This window comes from Rousettus aegyptiacus, unplaced genomic scaffold (genome assembly GCF_014176215.1).
Source record: "Rousettus aegyptiacus isolate mRouAeg1 unplaced genomic scaffold, mRouAeg1.p scaffold_m13_p_8, whole genome shotgun sequence".
NCBI lineage: Eukaryota > Metazoa > Chordata > Mammalia > Chiroptera > Pteropodidae > Rousettus > Rousettus aegyptiacus.
The window spans coordinates 79,077,673-79,096,385 of NW_023416311.1; the positions used below are offsets into that span (position 1 = coordinate 79,077,673).

General features: G+C 34.7%; 1 protein-coding gene and 1 pseudogene across 16 annotated transcripts in view; both read left to right on the forward strand.

The window, feature by feature from the left end:
• The window catches only part of PDE4D (phosphodiesterase 4D), a 1,194,235-nt gene that overhangs the window by 735,366 nt on the left and 440,156 nt on the right, over positions 1-18,713 (forward strand). The gene's annotated exons all lie outside the window — the stretch shown is intronic.
• LOC118606969 lies at positions 5,855-5,970 on the forward strand (annotated as a pseudogene).

The window sequence follows — 18,713 nt, forward strand, 5'->3', positions numbered from 1 at the left end:
AATTATAGCACCTGAATACATCTTAAAAATTTAAGATGTTTAATGCATTTTAGTTACCCCTCCTGTCCTTTTCCTTCTCTACAAGTTTCCATGAAAATTGTACCAAATCTGAAACATCTTTGAAAATTGTAAATAGTATTGTTAATAATAAAAAGAAAGCCCACATACCAGATTTAGTTTAAATCTGATAAAATACTATTAAAAATATTGAGACATCCATAAAAGATTAATCTGAATAAAAAATGTGTTCCTTATGAAAAAAAAAATGTTATATCTTTCTAAGTTAATGTCTTGAAGTTAAAAGCACTCTCACATACTTTGAGTTCTCTCATAACTCATTATAGCACCAGGTTTTAGACTCCTGAGTCCTGTTCCATTTGTAATGACAGCAGTAGTATAGTGTGAAGCAGCCTCATATGACTCTTAAGGAGATCTACATCTTAGAAGCAAATGTTCTTGAGTCTGTATTTGGATGTTTGTTGCATAAGATGAAATCCAAGTCAGAGTTCTGAATGGAGCTGCTTCTTATGGCATCTGTCAATTCACGTCAATTCACAGGACTGCTTCCTTGTGCTTGAAATGTTTCAAGTACAAATCCATATAATAAGGAAAATGGGCCCCATGAAAATGATTACGGAATGACAAGCATCCTGGAAAGAGGATGTAGACAAATGCCAACACTTCTGGAGATTATGAAATTCTTTACATATAAGGCCAGGTCAAATAATTTTTTTAATGTACGGTATGACTGTTACCTGTTCCCCCACCTAAAACAATTCATTTGATAGATTTAAAAAAATACATAAAACCCCCAAAAATATAATTCTAGAATAAAGTATATAAATAATCCTTGCTTTTTTTCATTTTTCTGTCATCATTTATTTTTCTCAACTAGGTGAATTGGCTATTACATATTGACCCTAAGAATTTGATTCTAATACTAGAATTTGATTACAATAATAATCAAGTGTTTGACTTGACTATAAGTAAAAGATCTTTGATTGACATATGAGCTCATTTGTATAAAACAGCTTTACCTTGAGAAAATCCACTACTTTCATAGCAATAGCACATCAAAAGAATTTTGAAGATTATGACTGTCTTTACCCCTTTTATCTCTCCAGCATCTGTTTTCATTCAGCCTCTTAGGAAACATTTCCTTTGGGTAATCTGAGTTGCATACTTTCTCTACTCCTTCTGTATCTTTGGTTTCTTTCAGAGCTTTAATCAAAACAGGCAAAAGATAAAAGAAAAGAAAAGTTTCATTTCCAAGGAAATGGCTTTTCAGTACCTGATTCTTCATGTCTATTCATCAATGCTAAGTGCTCCAAAACTGCTGAGCACAGTGTTCAGGAAGCAACCAGTACATCAGCCTTATGCCTAATGTTCTTGCACTGAGGTCCCTAGTGCCTCTTACATTGTGCTTTGCATACATGAAATATGTTTAAGAACCTTTGTGTCTAGCATGGAAAAGAAGCTCCTTCATTCCTGTGTTTCTTTAAAAAAAAATCTCAAATCAAAATACTTTTGGGAGGAGCAAATTGTTTCATATATGTTACAGTGCATGTAAAGAGTGAAAGTGAGTACTTATTTCTTAGACATTTGTACCATTTCTCTAGTAAGAACTAAAAATTTGATATCTTATGGCTATCTTTATCATTTTGCTAATTTATTCTACTGTAATTTGACTAATCTATTATTACTTGATTATTATTGTAATCCCTCTCCTCTGATTCTGATCTTCAAATTCTATAACTGCTAATCGCATTGTTTAATCTAAGTCCACTCTAAGTAAACATCCTAAGGTTAACATTATTCACCTTTCTCAATTAGAGGTACAAGTTCAAATAGAAATTTGGCTGACATTCACACTTGTTATTTTTTCTTGGATATTTGTCATTTTTGGCATATTTATCAATATTGTGTATTCCTGAAAGCATTAATGTCTAGAATATCTATCTGTATCTTAGTAGAATTGATAGAGCAGAATCAAATGGATCAATAACAAAACTTTAAGTGCAAATAAAGGAAATCTATCACCCGCATTAAAGTCATTTTGTTCCAACACAGTTTTAACAATTTCAGAATAAAATTTTATATTATTTTACATGTTTTTATAAAGATTAGAAAAATATGTTCTTTGCAACATGAATTTTGAAATGTTCTTGAATTATTAATTGTTTCATTTTATATGACACCATTATTTGTTAGATGGGCAGTAATATTTCTCATAGGAATATCTGCACTTTATTTCATTTATTTATTTTTTATTATGGTGACATTGGTTAATGGAATCCAGTAAGTTTCAGGTGTACAATTCAGCAGTAGAGCATAAGGCATATATATATTTGACCTCTTTTACCCCATCTACCTCCCTTGTCCCTCTTCTCTGCCTACTTTTTGGTAACCACTAGTCTATTGTCCATGCCCATGAGCTTCTGTTTGTTTGTCTGGTACTTTAAATATCTAGAAAATACCAAGAATTTAAATACTGAGATTAAAGAGTACTCTCTTCCCATCATCACATTCAGTTCAGATTTTACATCTGTGCAGTTAGAACAAAACAGTAGGTGGTTTTTTTTGTGTTTTGTTTTTAGAGTAAGGGAAGGGTGGAAGGTTTGTTCTCTGAGGGCACCTCTGACTGTGTCAGCATAGGAGGGCTGTGATACATGAATGCTTGAAGCCTCCAGGAAGCCAAGTATGATATTCACAACCAAGTAAAAATGTGCTAACCTCATTCCCAGTAATCACAGTTTATGTAAAATTTGTATCCGACATCCAGTTTCTGATGTAAAATATGGAACCTATTTGAAGATTGCACATTACAAGTTAGGCTCCATTAATAGAACTAGAATGACTTAAAATAAAGAGGTACTGAGTGCACTTGACCCTGGATCATTCAGACCTCACCTGGCTTGTGCTCCCTTCTTGGCTGCGGACGTACTGGAGAGGACAAAAAGGAGAGTGACAAAGTGGGAGAAACTCATGCCTTGTCACATATAAAGTGGTTGAAGGACAAAAATTGTTTAAGAAAGAAAATGATGTAGGAATTGAAGGACTGGTGTTTGGATGAGGCTGGTTCTTTGTAGCTTCAAATCTGAAATCCTGCGTACACCTGCAGTAAGGCAGATTTAACCCCAGTACGGGTCTGGATATTTAGAAGCATTTCATGTGGCACAGCCTGCATGGGTCCAGGCGAGGAAGTAGGAATGGGCAAAGGTGCACTGTATTGTTTACTAGGATCAAAAATCATGAGTAAATTATAACATCTTAACTATTTGCTGAAATTTATCATTTTTATGGTTGGGTTAAAACTTTAGAATTCTTCCCTAGTTTTCCCTCCGTTTTTTTTTTGTTTGTTTGTTTTCTGTTTTTTGATCTTAGAATAGTAAACCATTCTTGACTCTTTTGTCTTTTTTGAAAAATACATTCATATAGATAATGCATATCTTGTGTAAATTGTTTCCTACTGTTCAGTAAACTTTTCTTTAACTAAATCATATGTTTATCAATTCCATAATATTCTAATGTGACTCTAATTAATGCTGTGTAACATGATAAAATATATTCTAAAGAAACAGAGAAAGCAATTGGTCATGGAGGTTAATATATGAAGAATACTTTGTCTTTTGGTTAAGAGAATTAAATATTGGCTTATATCAGTAAGATTAGATCTTACTATTTAATTCTACCAGCTTAAATTAAATTTATAGACTTTTAAGTTTTCTTTAAAAGAAATATTTTGTTTTAAAAGTTTTATATTTATAGAAAATTTGCAAAGGTTAGTTACATATACCTCATACCCACTTTCCTCTATTATTAACATCTTATATGAGTATGGAACTTTTGTCATAATTAATGAACCAATATTAATATAGTATTATTAAAGTTTATACTTTATTCGTATTTTCTTAGTTTTGCCCGATGTCCATTTTTTGGTCCAGGATCCTATCAAGAATAGCACAGTACATTAAGTTGTCATGTTTCCTCAGACTCCTCTTGGCTGTGGCAGTTTCTCAGATTTTCTTTATTTTGATGACCTTGACAGTTTTGAGGCATATTGGTCAGGTATTTTGTAGAATTTCCTTCAACTTGGATTTTCTGATGTTTTTGTCACAATTAGATTAGGGTTATGTGCTTTGAGGAAGAAGACCCCAGAGGGAACCATTTTCATTACACTATCAAAATGACATATCACTGTGCATGTTAACCTTGACCACCTGGTTACATACAGACATATTTGTAGATATGAGTATCTACACAGGTTAGTATACATACTGATTGTATTTTTATACACACGTATTTTTGTCATGTTTTTCCACTGTAAGCTCATTCTTTTCTCTTATTTTTGTACTGCATTCTTTGGAAGGAATTCACTATGAACAGCACTCACTTAAGGAGGAGGGAGTTATGCTCAACCTCCTTGAAGGCAGAGTTTCTACATAAAATATTTGGAATTCTTCTGCATAGGCGATCTGTCTATTCTCCTCCATTTATTTAATTGTTTATTTAGTTCTTGCATATGTCAGATTGGACCCATGGATATTTATTTTGTACGTCAGGTCATAATTCAATACTATGTTGTTGCTCAAATTGTTCCATCTTTGGCCATTGAGAGTTCTTTCAGTCAGTTCTTATGTCCCTTTGAAATATCCTCATCACTGTGGACTGTTTTTTTTTTTTTTTAAGCACTTTCTTGCTTTTTGCCATTACAAGATGCAGACTCATCTTACACATTTCCTTCCACAGTCCTAGATTCATCCATTTCTCCATGGATCCCTGGTTCTCTTCATGAGAGAATTATATTAAAAGCAAAAATTTGGGTTTTAGGCATGCTCATTATTCATTTTCAATGAATGTTCTAAAGAAAATAATAGTAAAAGCTTACATAAAATAGTTAATAGGCCTCCAGTTTACATTAATTTTATGTTAGGTTGAAAGCTAATATAGAAAATCTCTAATGTTAAAATTATAAGACTCAAGAGCATGCACTTCTTTCTACTACCCAGCAATGCCTTTGTAATCTAAAATTTTAAGAAACTTAAGCAAAGAAAAAAAAGACTAAATACAATTTTTAAAAGTCATATTTTCCCACTCAGTTTGGAAAGAAGAAATGTAGTGTGAATTCCATACTTAAGGTAGGCAACATAGTCAATAGATTGAGTTCATCTTTGACACCTCTTTTTAGCTTCAGCTTCCTCAACCCCTTACCGCACCCTGACATCTCCCATGCCCCCACACACTAATTTCCATTCACCATTCATTTGTAGACATTGAGGGTAAAAATGATATGCAAAATCAGACACAGTTCCTGTCAACATGGATTTAGAATCAAAGAAGCACTAATCAAATTATCACATACACACACACATACACTCACACTCTTAACACACATATATGAAACTGAAACTGGGACCAATGCTATGGAAGAGAAGCACAGAGCATTTAAAGAAGCCATGAGGTGGCATTTGACCTGGTCAGGGAGATCAGGAATGGCTTCTTCAAGGAATGGTTGTTTAAAATGTGATTTGAAGGGTCAGTCAGAATGAGTCAGGAGAATAAAGACAAGAGAGAGACCTGTATGTGCTACATGAACCAGTGGTGAGTGGTGAATGTAAAAGAAGCCAAAAAAGCCAGGGTAGAGGCAGATACAGAGGTGGGAGATGAGGCCAAGCATGTGGGCAGGGCCAGCCCATACAGGACTTCTCAGCAATGCTAAAGAGCCAGCAGTGATGGCAGCTACTGCATTTCCAAGATCAAGAATGCACTTCTTGGATGTGGTTCCATAGTGTAGCGGTTAGCACATCTGCTTTACATCCAGAAGGTCCTGGGTTCACGCCACAGTGGAGCCATGGTCTATGATCATGCCACCTTGAACAAGCCCAATGTCTGATCTTGGAAGCTAAGCAGGGTCGGGCCTGGTTAGTACTTGGATGGGAGACCACATAGGAAGACCAGGTGCTGGAGGCTAAAAAAATAAAAAATACACTTCTCATCTGTGTTCCTCAAAATGTGACCCATGTTTCAAAGGGGAAAAGCAAGTGCCACCCATCCAAACCTCTAACACTTCCATTTCTCAATGTTAGAAAAGATCATTCTGGCTGAGAAGGGGTGTCTTGGTTTAATCCACACACACACATAGGCATGTGTTTATATTTATATATAGAACCTATTTTCACATTTCATTTTACAAGAGACATTACTGAAAACACTGCCTGTCTCCTCAAGTGTCTTTTAACGTTTTGTTCTTAATCTTCTCTCTCTTCATTGCCTCTGTTGTCTTTGCTGTCTCCCCAGTACCCATGCACTTCACTTCCAACCCCAGTTATGAGATAAGGGAAGGTATCCCAGAGGGCAGAGAAGGATAACTAACATAGCAGTGGGTAGGAGAGAGAAAATAATAGGGAAGGACATCTTCACTTAGGCATTCTGCAACTGTAATCACCCTAGCATCTGTCTAGGCCTTCACTTGCCTGATCACTTTGCCGTCTTTATTTGAAGCTAAGCAGAATGTGGTGCTTCAGCTTTCCTCATTAAGTATAAGCCATAGTCCATGAATTGAGACCCTTCTTTTGTCACCCAATGACACTGAAACTGTTTCTTGCCTGGACTTTGTGAAATAAACTTTCTAAACAGTTTATATGCCTTTCGTCTCACCACCTACCCCATTCTCCTTCCACAGGGACCTCTCTAAAGGTGAAAGCCAAGCCCATCCTTCTCCCACACATTCTTCTGTGGGTCTCCTGCGTCTTTAGCACATTATTTCTCAATCTTGTATGCTGCACCCCACTGCACCATTTGTGGAAAGTGTTTTGCAACTCCTAAAATATGGCATCTTATTTCATTTATCAGCTTTGTCCACACTGTCTGATCGGGATGTCTTCCCACCCTCCTCCCCCATCTGCTTAATGAGACCTCCCTCTTCCTTTGAGACTTGTCTTTTCTTGGAAGTCTTCCCCACCCCCACTCCCTGTGTTGTAGCCTAACTCTTTTTACTTCCTCTGAAGCCTGCACATTGCTTTATTTTTTAATTTTTTTTATTTTATTTTTTCTGGTTTTTAAATACCACTTCTCAAAGAGGATTGTGCATGCCATTTTCTTTTCTGTGTCTCCCTCAGAAGACTGAGTTTCCTGAGGGCTCCTTATCATCTCTACCTCGTTCATTGTATACTCTAACACCCAGCAGAGAGCCTGGCACCTACTTGGTATCTGACAAATGTTTCTTTGATGAATGAATTAATCCCTGTTTTCTGCTCTTCAAGTTAGTAATCCCAAATTCTCCATTCTCATGTGCACAAACAGAGCTCTAACTGATGAGTGTCCTCCAGGCCAGACTGTGTCACCACAAATAGAATGAATTTTCCTCATTCGGGTGTCTCTAACTCTTTTCCTACATTCATTGCTTTGCAAAAAAAAAAAAAAAAAAAAAAAAAAAAATTATAATACTTATTAATCGAAGCAACCACGTGCAACTTTTTAGAGCTTTGAGACACACCTAGTGACTGTCCATGGAACTTCTCTGAAGTCAGACCTATACTCATTCAGTCAGCTTGAACTGAGATGATGGAGATTGTAATTCTGGCTTTTACAGATTCATTTCACATGCCTCATCTGCAGTCATTTTCCCATTGACCCCCAACTGGATAATAATATTAAGTATTTTCTTGTACCAGGTACTATGCTAAGTCCTGTACATAACGTTTTGCTGAATCTTCATAAATATTCTTTGAAATAAGTTTCACTAACCTTGCAGATAGGGAAACCAAATTACAGAGAACTCGACAATTTACTCAAGCTCACGCAACTTAGGAGTGGCAGAGCTGGGATTTGAACCCGGGCCCTCTGAGGCTAGCCCATGCATGCTCCTTCTCACCACACTACACTGTACCTACTTGTTCACATCTGATTCAAGGACCCACTCCTCTTCTATGGACCGATTTCGACAACTATATATTTCCTGACACTCACTTGGCATCTATCATTTTCTGTATTCTCATGTTCATTATCTTTTCATGAAGTATATAACTTGTGTCTCTTCTTGTAGCCAAAGACAGAATTTCCTCTCTCTAAATGCTGGTAAAGCTTGGTGGTTAAAAGTGTGGGTTCTGGAGGCAGGCTTCTTAGGTTGATATTCTGGCTCTCCTCTGTGCTACCTGTAGCACCTCCATCAAATTCCCTCTCTTTTCTAGGCCACCATTTCTGCATCTGTACAATGGGGCAAGTTATAATGCCTCAGAGAGTGGTTGTTAAGGTAAATAGGTTGATACCCAAAAAAGCACTAACAACCATGTCTGGTACATAATGACTACTCAGTAAATGTCACTCATTATGATTCCCTCATAATGAGTCTATATAGTGGTTCTTTGCACCCAGATGATATTTCTAAGTCTCAGTTGAGTGACCGTTTTAGGGTATCTTCCCATTGTCCTGTGCGGCTGCAGGGGATTGCATTCTTATTAGAAAGTTATGTTAACTAACGTGCTTCTCTATTAGTAACTCCTGCTGCTCCAACCTTGGGGAACTAAAATGTTGCGAAAACTTTTTCTGTTCAATTTCTTTGACTCTTGAGATTCCTCTGGGGTCTCAGACACTAAGCACTTCCTGTGGCAACTTTTCTCTTCATCCTCAGGCCTGCTGAGATCTTCACTCAGCAGCAAAGCTGACACGTGCTGACACCCCACCCAGCTCCTTCCTCAGTGACATGCCAATGCCCAGAGGGGCCATGCCAGCTTGGAGCCCTCTGGCCACAGTTTGGAACCACAAAACTGACACCTTCTTTTTCTGAATTGGGCAACTGTATCACATGCAGTTAATATTTATCTAAAGCTAAACACCACTGAAAAGGAAACAAGGAAGAGCCTCTGGGCTCATAGCTATCTTTGATTTTACAAAATGGCTAAGCCAGGTGTAAAATATCTCACAATAACATGCGCTATTGTCTGGAGGATTTGGCTTTACTAAGATGTAGTTACCATGTGAGAGAGTGAGAAATAGATTTTCTTTCTCTCTCTAGTTCACAGAAAATATAAAATAAGATGATTTCCTTAGCCACCAATATCGATTTTATGTTAAGGTTCGCTTTGTTTAAAGTAGTATTGTTTTTCTGTTTAAAAAAACAAAAACAAAAATGCTAAGAAATTTTTCTAAATAGGACTCAAATCTAGCTTGATAAATATATTTTATTTCAAAATGCATGCTTTTGAAATAATTGTGAGTGACAGAAAGAAAAAAAGTTTTAAAAAATTGATTTTAATGATTTTCATCCTAGTAGTTTGTTTAGAAATGTATTTCCATCCATAACATCTTCATTTGTCTTCTAATTTTCATGCAATTTGAAAGGATTAGATTCCTTACCCAAAGGATCATCCTGACCAAATCCCAAAGGGTTAGCTAAAGCAGTTTGATTTTACAGGCAAATTTACATCTTGTCATTTCAAGAAGTGTTTCCTTCACTACCATCTTTTTAAACATATCTTATTTATATAATATATGACATGGTATATTCCTCTTCTAAGACCTAACCCATGTAACATTTTAGATAGGCTAAATTATCTGTTTTTATAAGCATAAGGATAAGCAATTTTGCTTTTGCAATGAGTAATAAATCCTTGCTAGTACGGATTTAGCAGCATACAAAGACTGGACTATCAGTGAATTCTCCCAATTTTTTAAGATGTTTAGATGCATTTCTTAGAAAGAAGACTCTAGATTCCTCTGCATTCTCCAACATTTTTAAACCGTTGTCAACATATGAAGTAGAGACAAATTAATGCTGGGAAGCAGGCAGTATGCAAGCAGTAGTCAGGAAGTACAAAGAATAAAGTATATACAAACGTATAATATTCACTTTTAGGAGTTAACCTATTTTTTTTTAAATGTGTAATACTGCTACCATATGATCAAGGTACTGCTTCCTTCTAAAATCTATTAAAGTAAATGTGCACCTTATCCTTTTTACTATGCATTTTTCAAATTTCCAAATAAGAACTAATTATAAAGAAATAAATAAGCATCAGCTCTATTATCTGCCACTTCCAAAATCTGAAAGGGCGATTTGATTTAGCAGCATAAGAAAGTTATTTCCTACAGGTGAACAGTTCTAAGAAGAATATACTTAACATGTTTTCATTGAACAAATTACAAATCAGGGTTAATATCTTGTTAATTATAAGAATATCTCCATTACTTGGGTAGGGTAGGCAAATAATACTGCGGTAACACACAATCCCACTGTGAATCCGGTGACCCTTCAGACCAGCCATCTCCATATGATTGCTGAGAGCAACACCTTTATATCAAATACAGACATCCGCAATCCTCACAGCAGATGAAGGGGTTAGAGATCCAAGCAGTAATGATTAAATGCTTCCACTCAGAAAAAAAAGAATCCTATTTCATTTTTCTAAGCAATTCAACTTTTTTAACTTCAAGGAGGCATGAAAGCACAATTCTCTTATAGGCTCAGAGGGAGAAGAAAACTGGAAATGGATGAACAGTTGAAACATCCGCCTTAGTTTGAAAAGATAGTATTATCTTTCACTGTCATGTTTTTTAAAATCCTTTGCTTGAAATTGTTCAATGGCTTCCCAGAGTGCTGAAGATAAAATGCAAACTCTTTAGCTGGCCTTTTTGCTGTCAGTGACCCAGCACCTGTTACTCTCACCAGTGTCCTCTCTATTTGCCATTTCCTATAAAACTCTCGCTAGGAACGATGAACTTACTTATTCTCTGTTTCCTGCTTAATTTTCCTACCTTTGCACAGTCGGCTTCATCTACTGGAGTTACCCTTTCATAACTAGCCTCACCATCTGTCTCCTTGGTAATTCTTCTTCCTTAATGATACCTACCTACTCCAGGCCCACACCTGAGGAATGGATTATTGCTGTGGCTCCTCCTCTGAGCTTCATTAGCATCCTGTGTAAACTTTAACAAAGTGCTTACTGGGAGAGACAGGTGGTGATGGGCTATTAACCTGTCTCTCCTCCCTACTAAATATTAAAATTACTAGAGAACAAGAACCAAATCTTATATATCCTGATATCACCAAAAGAGTATCTAAACCAGAATAAGGCTCAATATATACTTGTTTAACAAATGAATGAATGAAGGAATGAATTTTATCTGCCTTACTCTACCTGAGCATTCATATTCTTCAGGACAGTATATTTTTCTTATATCTTTGTATACCATACAGAACCTAAAATGGGTATTTTGTAGAGTAGCGCAAAAAAAGTGTTTAAATGAATTGAATTTACCTCAAATTCTATCACAGGAATAGATTTCTGATCCCTATTACATTTAGACTTTATACACTAGACTATATTTAAAAACATGAAGTCACTCATAAGCCACATCTAGGACTCATTTTTGTGGATTTGTTAAACTATATATTTCTTCAGAGTATCCACTGCCAAGACCTCTGGTGTTGTATTCTAAACCAAATATTTGAAGAAACACTGTCCACAAAACAAGGCTGTCTTGTTCTTTGGAAACTCTTTCAAACAACATGTCATTCCTTTAACTTTGACACTATTAAAGGCTTAAAACTACAGCAATTTGTTGGACTATATGTCAAGAAACTTGTGTTTTTTAAATGGTGGCATGTTTCTTCATTTATATGTAAATTATTTCCCAGGTACTTTGGATAGAAAGATTAAATATTGGAACTGTGTTTCTCCCTTAGAGAATATGATCGATTCAAGAGGACATCATTCCAGAAAACTAGAGCAAACAGATGAGAACTCTTCTTGAGTGTTATAAGCAACTTTTCAAAATATCTAGGAAAATTTTAATTTTTTAGCTTTCCTAGTCAAAAAGTCTTTAAAGCATATTTTAGCAATGTATTCTGTATTGTGGGAATACATTCATGAATTATCAGCTATAGATGAACTTTGACATTATAGATGAACTCTGAGAATGATTCTGTGAAATGCTTTCACATTAGGAAGTTTCATGTAGAACAATTAGCATTATTCGCACTCATATCTACAGCTCACATCCAAAAGGGTCACTGAAGGGTTAGATGCTTTAAAGTTAATACCCCGAAACGTAAAAAATGTATATTTAAAGCTTTTTAAATTAATTTTCTTAAACAAAGTTTATGTAAGGAATGAAATCTCTTTTGAATGACATTTCAATGAGTCATACATATCAACAGGTCCAAAATTACAACATGGCTCATATGAAGTAAGAATTATATTATTTAATTTAAATTCAGACTTTTTTCAATGCATATGTTTCTCTAAAAGATGTTAAATCATTGAATAGTCTCATAAGATAAGTATGGACAGACACCATGTTAGGAAATTGAATGTTTTATTGCTAATAACTCATTTAGTGAATGAAGTAACTAAAGCTAAGAACTTTCCTTGTGATCACAGAGGGCACAAACATGATTTTATTTGAAAATGGATATATTGGGTTCATGCTCTTTCTCTTTCCTCCAATTTCCATTAGTCAAGATTGCACTTAGTTTAAAAAAAGAAAAAACTTGCAATTCTGAGTTTCATAACCCGCCTACTCTATTTGGTGATTTTTCTCACTTATATAGTGTGGTGTGGATCTTTGTAAAATTCACATGTTTTGTGTACTGCTTCTGAAAATGGGAGCAGTAGATATGTATCCATGATTCTTCTAAATAGTATGTACATAGTGAAATATTAGTATCCTTGAATTCTCTGGAACTTAGTCACTACCCTAACTCTCCCAACGGAGAGCACTTTAATTCTTCTACTGAAATTTCTTATGCCAAAAGAAAATGAACATGTAAGCCTGATATCTGGGGGATTAGCATGGAGCTACAATGAAAAATACAAATTTTTTTAATGCCTCTAGTTTTGTCTTAACAATCTATGTCTTCTAATTTTAGTTTTAATTTTTTTTTAACATAACAATATATTTTTTTCCTCCAAATTGTTGGTTTTGACTCTCCTACTTTCTGTCAACCACATGCCGCGTCTTAAAAGGCTCAATCTTAGAGTACAGAAAATGGTTCCTCCCTCCTTTTTCCAACATTTATATCCAAATGAAGTAATGATCTACTTTTCATCGGCTATCCGTATGGCTTGCTGCCTTCAAGTCTTTACTCTAAAGCCACCTCAGTGTGGCATTTTCTAGCCAACAAATTGAGAACTACGATTTCCATTCCTAACTTCCACCCCTGCAGACTCCCTTGGTATATATATTTTTTTCTATCATACTTATCATTTTCTAATATATCTTATAATCTACCTCTTTATTTTAATGCCCATATCCCTCCAACTAGAATACAAACTCCATAAGAAAAGGCATCTGGTTTGTTTTGTTTCCTGTTAGATCCCTGGAACCTAGAACAGTGTTTAGTGTGTAATAGATACTCAATTAAGATTTATAAGAAGAAAATAGATAAATTTTTCTTGCTGTGAGTTTGGAAAGATTCATTGTTTAGTAGTATTCCTAAAGCTTACAGTTCCTGCACAACCAAGTATATATACTCCAGAGCCACTAGTAATATTTCATATTAAATATGTGTCACTTTATAGAGAAGTAGAATGTTGACAGATCACCCTATCTTTAGCTCTTTCCAACTGAAAGCTGAAGTAAGGTACTGCTGAGTTCTTTCTTTCCATATGTTCTCATTTTTCCTGGTACATCTTTGCCTTGTCAGTTTACACTTTCCTCCATTTAGCTCATTTTATTTGCAAATATAGCACTGCTGATCTGTGTTTAGCATTGTGTGGCTTCAGTGTTATTTTTCCCCCCTTTATTTCTGCTTTGCTATTTTAGCTCCTTTTTTTTTTTTTTTTAAATTAAAATGCCTGTTCTTTAGGATATCAGCAACTAAAAGAGGGGTACAATTAACCATGATGGTTAATGTAAAATGCTCAGAGGATATATGTTAATGAACATTAACCTACTGACAAAATTATTTCTAAGCTATGTTCTACAAATCACCATTGTAGTTTAAACATCTGACAAAGTGTGAAAGGCTGGCTGCACTCCTCAAGTCTGCTCAGTGTCTGTGGCTTTTAGACACCTTGCCAGTCATCAAAGACTGCAGGGCTGGTGTGTAAAGGTTCTCAAACCCCAAATGCCAACATGGGCCGGAATAATACCATTTGGTATCTTTGTAATAGGTATATACCACGTAGGGAGTGAGGAAGGATGATATAATTTGCAAATTGATGTAAAATCAGAACATATGGTATTTTCAATAGTTACTACAACATTGGTTAGAGTGGTACAAAGAATCTTATGGATAAAACTATAAATCTCAGCAATGCGAAGTTTAATTTTAGTATTGTAATACTAGATTTAACAAAACTTCTTGTGGCTTATGTTTACTCCTGGGGAAACTTGAGAAGTGGCGAACAAGAAATGTTGGATCAAAGACTGCTGTGCCTGCAAAAAGTTCATTTATTTCAGCATTCTACTCCTTTTAATGTTTGATAAAGCTTTATATAAAGGATTTAGAGATAGTGATTCTGCAGAGCATTTCATTAAGATTTTATTTATTAGAAAACAAACATCCTAATCATTTAAAAATATAAATGGCAGCCATTTTATTTGTTTGCCATTTCTATTGCTTGCCTACTCTCTTCTTTGTCCTGCTTATTTACAAAAAGGATTTGGAATTGCTTCTTGGCCTTCTGGCTAAGATCAAGTGTAAAGAAGATTTGCAGTATCTTACAAAAAGTATAAAGGCAATACAATTTTTTTGTTGTTGTTAATTCAGAGTTTTAAAAAGGGAAAACTGGATGAAGATTAAGTGGATATTCCAGCTATTAGAGTCATTGTGTTCAGAAATCTATCTCATAGCTAAAAGGTGGCCAAATATAGCAGGAAAACAAGAGATACACTAGATGAGAAGAACTCAACATTGGTTTCTCAGAGAAGACAAAGTTTTCCTTTACCAAACTCTAACATGTATTTTCTTGTGGCATACTGTTTTGTTAAAGAACAACAAATACACTCATTGTTCTTTATCCAAAGTCAGTGTCTTTACCACTGCTTTATATAGAAAAGCAGAATTTCGAAGACATGTCTGTGGTTACATGCAAGTCACTTAACTTCTCTCTACCTCAGATCTCTCTGCTCTGATATTTGGAAATCAAAAGTACCTTCCTTATAGCATTGTGCTTGTTAAACGAGAAGCAGTTCACAGAGTAGACACCTAATATGTGTGAAATCAATATAGAGAGAATGAGGGAGAATTTGAATAAAATGTCAGGATCAGAATATTATGACACAGGTTGGGAATTCAATTATAGTTCTGTCAGGTGCTTAAGAGGTACTCTATCTCGGGTGTACAGACCTCTAGTAGTGTAATGTGACACTCACTTCCCTTCAAGAGAACTCAGCATAGTCAAAAAAATGAAAAAAAAAATAACATTTACATTATATTCTGTAAAAAGATTAATTTTTTTTTTATCAAGAACAAGGTTTGTAAACTCTAGAAACCAACCATAAAGTACATAAAACATTAGGATAATTTTAGAAAAATTAAGGAAACCTGAGCCGTATATTCATCTGAAATAGGACCATTTCACCTCCTCTGACAAATAACTTGAGGTGACAAGGATCCCACTAAATGCAGAGTGCCACATTGTAGTGAAGCAATTGCTCATCTCAGCACTAGCTGAAAACAAGATCAGGCTGCTTCATAATGGCATCTTTAACACAGGGAGTGAGGATTATGGGATAGCCTCATTTACCTTGCAGTACCCTCATTACAGTTGGGTAGACAGGACAGAAGAGACAGGGATTAATCTGCATACCCATTTGAAATCGGAACATGCCAGTGGTGCCAGGGACTCCATTTGCTTCAGTCTCCAGAGGGTTAGATGAAAAGAGAGTGTACAGGGAGTCAATAATCTCATAGTTTTTCAAAAAGTAGGGATGAGGAGTGATGATCAGGAATACCTTAAGAAAGGAGTTACACTTGTTGCCAAGGACCAGTGATTCCTTTTGCTTTTTTCCCTATACTTGTCCACAAATAAATTTACCTTTGCTATAAGTATTCTGTCTTCTTACACGCCTCCCCCCTCAGAAGTTTAGAATAGAAAGACACTTATCCAAATAGTCATTTATCCTTTGTTTTTCTTTATTTGGTTGCATCATTCTGAATTACTGTGTTGAACACAAAAAACAGGATCCTAAAGTCTTTGTAGACAAGTGTAACTGACCTCTTTTGGAAAAGTGAGACCTGCTTCTGACTTAGATGTGTACAGTTTGATTATCTTTTCTGTTATAGTTTTAATTGTATTTCATTGTGTTCCTTCCTCAGTGGAGATTCAGAATAGTTGGCATCTAAGGAAAACAGCTCATTATAGAATTAGAAAGCATAGCCTTCTCTTCCAATTGCTAATTTATTTATATTCTTTTAGATTTTATAGCTGTTATTTCCCCCAAGTTAGCTATCTTTCTTAGTGGATATTTCTGAATCGTGATTAGAAGCTTAGAGGCTGGTATTAAATAGTCTGGGTGCATATTCTGACCCTGTCAATCTCTCTAAGTCTCAGTTTCCTTTTCTATTAAGTCAGGAAAAAGACAATTATGTTCCTTATTTTATAAGGTTGTGAAAATTCAAGAAGAAGATGATTCACATAAAGCACTTAAAAAGTGACTAGCATGTTGTAAGTAGCTAACAAGTTAGCATTATTCTCAGAAACAAGTTGAGTCCAACATGAAACAATAGCATTATGTAAAGAGTATAGACTTTAACCATATTGTCACTTACTAGCTCCATAAACCTGAGATCTCAAAACTCAGTTTTCTCAGCTCCAAAATGGGAGTAATAATATTTGTTCTGAAATATAGTTGTAAAAATGTAATGAGATGGTTCATATGAAGAACTCATGGACCCTGGTGCCCGATATATTCAATGTCAGCTCTCCTCTGCTCTGCTTCCTACGGTTTTCATGAGTAGAACTAGTGTGTACAGCACCTAGCATTATGCTAGGTATGTGACAACTACTCACAAAACTGTAGCTATAATAAAGTTTTATACTTTCCTCCATTGATTTTCAACTTGGTCCATAACAGAGTTCCTTAAGAGTCTGCTGGAGGGAAGGTTTAATTATTTTAGCAGCTTTGATTTCTCCAGGTTTCACTTTGTAATGTTTGTCTTGCCATTTATTTTTAAAAACAATGGTTTATTACACTAGTTTCTGAAATATTAAGTTTATTATTCTATGTTAATCTTTTTCAATTAATGTCATAAAATATTTTAAATTTCTATTTTTCACTAATCACTCATTAAAATGTTCTCAAAATGTTATATAATATGAAAAAAGTACATGTTCTTTCCGAAATTAGTCCTAAAGAACTCCTTGTATCCAATGGAGACAAGCAATTGAGACATGTTTCTGTGATAAATTTTACTATTGTTTTTAAATTCCATGAAACACCTATTAAATCACATAGCAGCTAGAATATGAGGTGGGGGATACCTACTTACTCTTTTAATGCTGAAAGTGGAAAATTACTCCCTAGTGATTAGGAAAAATAATCACAGAGGTTTTTACACCCATCTATGAGACCATAGTGTTCCTCTAGGGAGATAGTGAAAATCTGGAAGAGAATGCTTTATTTCTCACCTCCTAAAATGTCTTTCCCAGTTTTCTGTGGTGAGAGAAAATGAGACATAGTCATGCCTAACAGTTGGTGAAACAGTTTACACACACACACACACACACACACAGAGGAAAAAAAAGAAAGAAAAAGAGAATTCTATTAATTATGTATTATAGAATAATACGTACCAAAAATCTTGTTTAAATGATGCCTTTATATAAAAACATTTTGTGTTTATATGTATAATACATATACACACACACACACATATACACACACACACATATTTCAAAAATGGTCACAAAGTACATAACCTAATAAAGTATTATCTGTTAGAAAAACAAAAATTGGAAATACTGCCTTTAAAAAACAGCCCTGCAAAATGCACCATGCCCAGAAAATTTCTTTGATTGTGTTTACAAACTTTAAAGAGTAAAAATTTAGTATGGTACTTAAATTTTTCTAGGGGTTTATGAAAAGAAAGCCAACTTCACAATTCTTTATATGAACTGCACCTAACTGCGGTAGAAAATTCCTCAACCAATACTACTATTAAATAAAGAGATAAAATCCTAACTATAATGTTAATAAATCGAATACTGCATTTTGTTAAAACATTCATGCTTATGTCAAATAAGGTTGATTCCATAAATATATACATGATTCATTGTGAAAGAATCTGCTCACAGAATCCATCATATTAATAGATTAAAAGAGAAAACAATGGACTTTTAATGGCAAAAGTCAGATGGCATTTGACTAGAATTTAATGTATATTCATTGTCTAAAAAAGAAAAAGGCAAGCAAAATAGTAGCAATAGAAGAATATAGTATTTCTCTATAGCTAAAAAGATTTTTAACTGAGTCATTTCTCTTTAAATGTGCTTCATTATAAACATTATCATATTAAAATATTCCAGTATATTCTAGATAGTACAATTATTTGAAATATAATATGTAAAATGGAAATTGACTTTATAACTATTTGGGTATTTAGGTGGAAAGAATGAAGGAATTAGTTGAAAGATTATTAGAAATAATGCATAATTTTAATAAGGTGGCCAAATACAAAATAGACATAAGAAAATCATTAGTTTTTCTTTAAAAAAAGTAATACCCAGTTAGAAATTATAACAGAAACATGTTAAATACCTTTTAAA